This window comes from Leuciscus leuciscus (assembly GCF_965113295.1).
Source record: "Leuciscus leuciscus genome assembly, chromosome: 7".
NCBI classification, from domain to species: domain Eukaryota; kingdom Metazoa; phylum Chordata; class Actinopteri; order Cypriniformes; family Leuciscidae; genus Leuciscus; species Leuciscus leuciscus.
In genome coordinates, this window is record NC_138731.1 from 2,309,099 (window position 1) to 2,316,495 (window position 7,397).

A 7,397-nucleotide genomic window follows, 5' to 3' on the forward strand; every position below is an offset into this window, starting at 1 on the left:
AAGAGGGTAAGAAACACCACTTTAATTTACAGCCCGCAATGTCATACTTACCCTGTAACTACATGAAACAAGAGGGTAAGAAACACCACTTTAATTTACAGCCCGCAATGTCATACTTACCCTGTAACTACATGAAACAAGAGGGTAAGAATCACCACTTTAATTTACAGCCCGCAATGTCACACTTACCCTGTAACTACATGAAACAAGAGGGTAAGAAGCACCACTTTAATTTACAGCCCGCAATGTCATACTTACCCTGTAACTACATGAAACAAGAGGGTAAGAAACACCACTTTAATTTACAGCCCGCAATGTCATACTTACCCTGTAACTACATGAAACAAGAGGGTAAGAAACACCACTTTAATTTACAGCCCGCAATGTCATACTTACCCTGTAACTACATGAAACAAGAGGGTAAGAAGCACCACTTTAATTTACAGCCCGCAATGTCATACTTACCCTGTAACTACATGAAACAAGAGGGTAAGAAGCACCACTTTAATTTACAGCCCGCAATGTCATACTTACCCTGTAACTACATGAAACAAGAGGGTAAGAAGCACCACTTTAATTTACAGCCCGCAATGTCATACTTACCCTGTAACTACATGAAACAAGAGGGTAAGAAGCACCACTTTAATTTACAGCCCGCAATGTCACACTTACCCTGTAACTACATGAAACAAGAGGGTAAGAAGCACCACTTTAATTTACAGCCCGCAATGTCACACTTACCCTGTAACTACATGAAACAAGAGGGTAAGAAGCACCACTTTAATTTACAGCCCGCAATGTCATACTTAACCTGTAACTACATGAAACAAGAGGGTAAGAAGCACCACTTTAATTTACAGCCCGCAATGTCACACTTACCCTGTAACTACATGAAACAAGAGGGTAAGAAGCATCACTTTAATTTACAGCCCGCAATGTCATACTTAACCTGTAACTACATGAAACAAGAGGGTAAGAAGCACCACTTTAATTTACAGCCCGCAATGTTATACTTACCCTGTAACTACACGAAACAAGAGGGTAAGAAGCACCACTTTAATTTACAGCCCGCAATGTCATACTTACCCTGTAACTACATGAAACAAGAGGGTAAGAAGCACCACTTTAATTTACAGCCCGCAATGTTATACTTACCCAGTAACTACACGAAACAAGAGGGTAAGAAGCACCACTTTAATTTACAGCCCGCAATGTTATACTTACCCTGTAACTACACGAAACAAGAGGGTAAGAAGCACCACTTTAATTTACAGCCCGCAATGTCATACTTAACCTGTAACTACATGGAACAAGAGGGTAAGAAGCACCACTTTAATTTACAACCCGCAATGTCATACTTACCCTGTAACTACATGAAACAAGAGGGTAAGAAGCACCACTTTAATTTACAGCCCGCAATGTCATACTTACCCTGTAACTACATGAAACAAGAGGGTAAGAAGCACCACTTTAATTTACAACCCGCAATGTCATACTTACCCTGTAACTACATGAAACAAGAGGGTAAGAAGCACCACTTTAATTTACAGCCCGCAATGTCATACTTACCCTGTAACTACATGAAACAAGAGGGTAAGAAGCACCACTTTAATTTACAGCCCGCAATGTCATACTTACCCTGTAACTACATGGAACAAGAGGGTAAGAAGCACCACTTTAATTTACAGCCCGCAATGTCATACTTACCCTGTAACTACATGGAATACTTACAGTCTAAATAATTTGCCTAAATAATTTGTTATTTTCCTGGTTGTTACCCCTTTATTCCCAAAACTTTACATATTATTCCCCTATACTTACACGTACGTACTTTATAGGTACACTGTAATTACCGAAAGTTACACTGTAATTTCGTTTTAATTACGCAGTATTTTCCTGGTTGTTACACCTTTATTCCCAAGACTTTACGTATTGTTCCCCTATACTTACATGTAAGTACTTTATAGGTACACTGTAATTACCGAACGTTACACTGTACTTTCAATTTAATTACGCAGTACTTTCCGGGCTGTAATCTAAAGCGTTACCTAAAGCACATTTTAATACCTTATTCTGCATGACCATATTCTAAATCCCTCAATCCTACCCAATACTCAACTTTACTGTCTTACTAACTAAGCAGTAATTATGAATTTACTGAGGCAAAAGTTGTAATTAATAGTTAGTTAAAGGGATCATTCACCCAAGAATGAAAATTGTAATTTACTCAAGATGTTCCAAACCTGAATGAGTTTATTTCTTCTGCTGAACACAAAAGAAGATCTTTTGAAGAATGTTAGTAATCAGACAGTTGATGGTAGTTACTGACTTCCATAGTGTGGAAAAAATACTATATAAGTCAATGGGGTCCATCAACTGTTTGGTTACCAACATTCTTCAAAAGATCTTCTTTTGTGTTCAGCAGAAGACAGAAACTCATACAGGTTGATCATAAATGATGAATGGTGAATATCCCTTTAATAGTGAGATTTGGACCCTAAGTGTGAGCAAACTTTATATATTATTTTATGATTAAAATAATAGTAAAGCAAGATTGATCACAGAAATTATTATTATTTTATTTTTTTCAAATCCATGCAAGTCCTTTTTTTTGTCATAACAATACTTTCCTTTCAAACAAGTAAGATTTGTGTTCCTCTTAAACATGCAATGTTTTTGTAAATTTGCCTATGATTGCACATATTTGCCTATGATTGCACATATTTGCCTATGATTGCACATATTTGCCTATGATTGCACATATTTGCCTTCCGTTGTTCCTTGACTGCTTATATTACATTTCCACAGTTTTTTTCTCATTCCAATGTTTAATTTTGTCCTCTATTTTTTTGTTTATCTTGATAATTTCTCTTTTTTTCATAATGAGGTCACCATTATGGAGATGAGTGTTTGCTTAAGTTGGGCTCTTGACCCTTGACTTTCTAACGTTAGATTTACTCTGACTGCTGTAACTGTGTGTTTGTTAAACACATTCATTATGGCAGGAAAATCAGAGAGAAAGTGTGATCAGGTGTTGATGGCAGATTGATGATGATATAATCATCATGTAATGTCCTGATTCACTGATCTCATAAAGAGTCTTATCTTTCATTGTATGAGGAATGTTTAATACTAATATATTTCACATTTTTGAGTATAATATCTCTGTGACACTACCTCATGCAAGCAGTGGCAAACAGATCATCAGAACTTTAAAAACACATGGTGTACAAAAAAGGTTTTGAACTACTGTGTGATTTAAACCAACACAAACATCAAGAATCAGCGTATGAATCTCAACAACGGTGACAATCAACACAATAATCAGATAAAACTCTGAACATCACAAAACAAGCTACTAAAAAGTTGCACAAAAAAACAGCAAAAATAAAAGCAGATATAATAATAAAAGAAAAAACTAAGGCAATTCAGCATAATTTATTCATGCTGGGAGATATTGATGAGTTTTGATTGAAGGCTCCCATCATGCACTGCACTTTTATCACCGTTGTTGAGATTAATAAGCTGAATCTTGATGTCTGTGTGTGTCTGAGAGATACAGTCATTCAAAACTTTATTGTGAACAATGTTTTAAAAATTCTTCAGATTATTGCAACACTGATGGATCACATGCTGTGGAATCATAGAGCTACTACAATCAATAATGTAAAATTAATGACCCATATAATCAAAGAGAATACTCTATATGAGCTCAATGAATCAGGCCACTGATTGTCATCAACACATAATCACGTGATTCATCTTCTCTCTGATTTCCTGCCATAACCAGCGTGTCTTATAAACACAGAGTTACAGCAGCCAGAGATAAACTAATGTTAGAAAGTCACGGGTCAAGAGTTCAACTAAAGCGAACACTGATCGCCATCACGGTGACTTCAAATCAAACAATAAATCAACATCTAAACCTCTGTTAATTCTCAAACAGAACTGTAGATGTATGACAGAAATAAAGTCAGTCTGGTTAATAATAAGTGAAGCTGGTAATGCTGTTTGTGGAGTTGTTTAATCCTCTTCTGCTGAGATCTTCACAGAACTGAGAATGCTTTGACAATGAATAATGCTGAAATAAAAAAATAAAAAAATCAGAGATGCTGTTATACAGAATAGATTACTGTTAGACATGTTAACTGCTGAGAAAAGAGACAGGACATATTTTCATTTAACTCAGATTGTATTCGACATATACACCTAGGATGGCTTGAGGGTGAGTAAATCATGGGCTAATGTTCATTTTTGGGTGAACTATCGCTTTCAAATTAGTCCCCACTACAGAAATAGCCACACGTGTAAAATGATGTACATTATTAAGTGTCCACATCTATCAACCAGCAAGAAACCGAAATGTCTCTCTACCAGCCCGAAGAACAATGCCAAGCAACAAGTCAGAACATAGTTCTGTAGCAACCAGCGATGAACAGCACTGCAAGTTTTGTCTTGAGGAACCTTTCTACTTTTCATTTAAAATCATTAACTTACTTTAATATAATCAGTTAATTAAAGCTGAACATTAGTTACTCTGGAGGAGAAACATTTACCATGGGTGTTTGAGTTAGTCATATAGGGTCCACCCCTTTCTGAACAGACATAAAAGCAATGGAAACATTATTATTTCGTTCTGTTCCTGAGACACGATGGATCTGCGAGTCTCTGTTGCTATTTATTTCTTTTTTCTCACTGGAGGTACAAAAAACTGCAAGTATTGAATGTATTATTTGGTACACATACTGTAGAGTGATAACTCACTGTTTCTCTCTGTCTTTAAGGATATTCTCTCAAGTGTTACTCGTGTAGGCCTACATCTTTTTTGACGGGTTACTGTGAAGCAAAAGTGGAGATCTGTCCAGATGGATTTTCTAAATGTGCAAGCATTACAATGGAACAATCAATCTATGGTATGTCAGGTATGAATATGTCATTGACTGTTGTAGTAGGGGTTGATTGACATCAGGTTTTTTTAAAGTCAGAAAGTCGAGTCGACGTTTAGCTTACTAGTCGCCGATGACGTCACTGATAGGCTGAACCTCGAGACTCGTGTGCAGGGTTGCTTTGCGCACAGATATGGCATATGACACAGCGCTCCTACATAACAGCTTACCTTTTATCAGCTTTTTTGTCTTTGGATCATCATATTTCTCACAGATTTATTTTTGTTCTAAATCAGATTCAGATTCATTCACAGAACAGAGTTTACAATTCCTCTCTGTGCTACTGAATGAATCCTGCGCGATCTTCACGTGATGTGTGTGTGTGTGTGTGTGTGTGTGTGTGTGTAATGCATTTTAGAACGATTAATTTGCCTGTACAATAAGCTGTGTAAACGTGCATTCAGGCGATCAATTTTGAGCATCCGGATTCCAGATGGTAAAATCAAACATATCTTGTGGAGCGCTCTCTGAGCATGTATTTATTTGTCATTTTAACTGAAATGGTAAAAGTGGATTTAAAAAAAGTATTATCCTGTTGAGGAACATGATTTTTGTAAATCTTTTGTAGGTTATTTACCAGATTCCACTAAGTTGTCTATCACAGTTAAAGGGTGTGCAAATCCATGTAAACCAGGGACCGAAGAGATATCACATGCAGGGAATGCGTCCACCCGGTGCTGTGACACTGACCTCTGCAATGAAGCAGGTATTGGCCTTTATTTGACAGTGTGCTATTTTACATTTACATGGGTTCATCTAGCAGTTGCCTTTTCCAACAACAACTATTATAATAATTAAAATAAAAGTGATTGTTGATAAAGAGCACAATATCAAATTTCAGTAGTCAACAATAGCATAAAGCTAGAAAAATGTGAAAAGAAGTTTTTGAATTAGTCAAGTGCTTTTGGCAAGTTATTATTGTTTTTAGAAAACGGATGAAATTGATCAACAATGAACATGCCATTTTATTAACTGCTATTATTATTATTAGTAGTATTAATAAATAAAAATGTTCTTATCATCTTGATCAGATGGAGTGTGTAAGGGAAGCCTCCTCCTGCTCTTCTCTCCTCTGCTCTTCTGTCCTCTGCTCTTCTCTCCTCTGCTCTTCTGTCCTCTGCTCTTCTCTCCTCTGCTCTTCTGTCCTCTGCTCTTCTCTCCTCTGCTCTTCTCTCCTCTGCTCTTCTGTCCTCTGCTCTTCTCTCCTCCTGCTCTTCTCTCCTCCTGCTCTTCTGTCCTCTGCTCTTCTCTCCTCTGCTCTTCTGTCCTCTGCTCTTCTGTCCTCTGCTCTTCTCTCCTCTGCTCTTCTGTCCTCTGCTCTTCTCTCCTCTGCTCTTCTCTCCTCCTGCTCTTCTGTCCTCTGCTCTTCTCTCCTCTGCTCTTCTGTCCTCTGCTCTTCTCTCCTCTGCTCTTCTGTCCTCTGCTCTTCTGTCCTCTGCTCTTCTCTCCTCTGCTCTTCTGTCCTCTGCTCTTCTCTCCTCTGCTCTTCTGTCCTCTGCTCTTCTGTCCTCTGCTCTTCTGTCCTCTGCTCTTCTGTCCTCTGCTCTTCTCTCCTCTGCTCTTCTCTCCTCCTGCTCTTCTGTCCTCTGCTCTTCTCTCCTCTGCTCTTCTGTCCTCTGCTCTTCTCTCCTCTGCTCTTCTGTCCTCTGCTCTTCTCTCCTCTGCTCTTCTGTCCTCTGCTCTTCTCTCCTCTGCTCTTCTGTCCTCTGCTCTTCTGTCCTCTGCTCTTCTCTCCTCCTGCTCTTCTCTCCTCTGCTCTTCTCTCCTCTGCTCTTCTGTCCTCTGCTCTTCTGTCCTCTGCTCTTCTGTCCTCTGCTCTTCTGTCCTCTGCTCTTCTGTCCTCTGCTCTTCTGTCCTCTGCTCTTCTCTCCTCTGCTCTTCTGTCCTCTGCTCTTCTCTCCTCTGCTCTTCTGTCCTCTGCTCTTCTGTCCTCTGCTCTTCTGTCCTCTGCTCTTCTCTCCTCCTGCTCTTCTCTCCTCTGCTCTTCTGTCCTCTGCTCTTCTGTCCTCTGCTCTTCTCTCCTCTGCTCTTCTGTCCTCTGCTCTTCTGTCCTCTGCTCTTCTCTCCTCCTGCTCTTCTCTCCTCTGCTCTTCTGTCCTCTGCTCTTCTCTCCTCTGCTCTTCTGTCCTCTGCTCTTCTGTCCTCTGCTCTTCTCTCCTCCTGCTCTTCTCTCCTCTGCTCTTCTGTCCTCTGCTCTTCTGTCCTCTGCTCTTCTCTCCTCTGCTCTTCTGTCCTCTGCTCTTCTCTCCTCCTGCTCTTCTCTCCTCTGCTCTTCTGTCCTCTGCTCTTCTGTCCTCTGCTCTTCTCTCCTCTGCTCTTCTGTCCTCTGCTCTTCTCTCCTCTGCTCTTCTGTCCTCTGCTCTTCTGTCCTCTGCTCTTCTCTCCTCCTGCTCTTCTCTCCTCTGCTCTTCTCTCCTCTGCTCTTCTGTCCTCTGCTCTTCTCTCCTCCTG

The 7,397-nt window shown here is 39.6% G+C and overlaps 1 long non-coding RNA gene across 1 annotated transcript; it reads left to right on the forward strand.

Annotated features, from left to right (window-relative positions):
- The first annotated feature begins 4,164 nt into the window (after positions 1-4,164).
- On the forward strand, positions 4,165-6,028 carry LOC309503601. Its single transcript, XR_014207771.1, has 4 exons — positions 4,165-4,701; positions 4,785-4,913; positions 5,515-5,652; positions 5,978-6,028. It is a non-coding gene; the product is annotated as an uncharacterized lncRNA (long non-coding RNA).
- Positions 6,029-7,397: the final 1,369 nt, after the last annotated feature.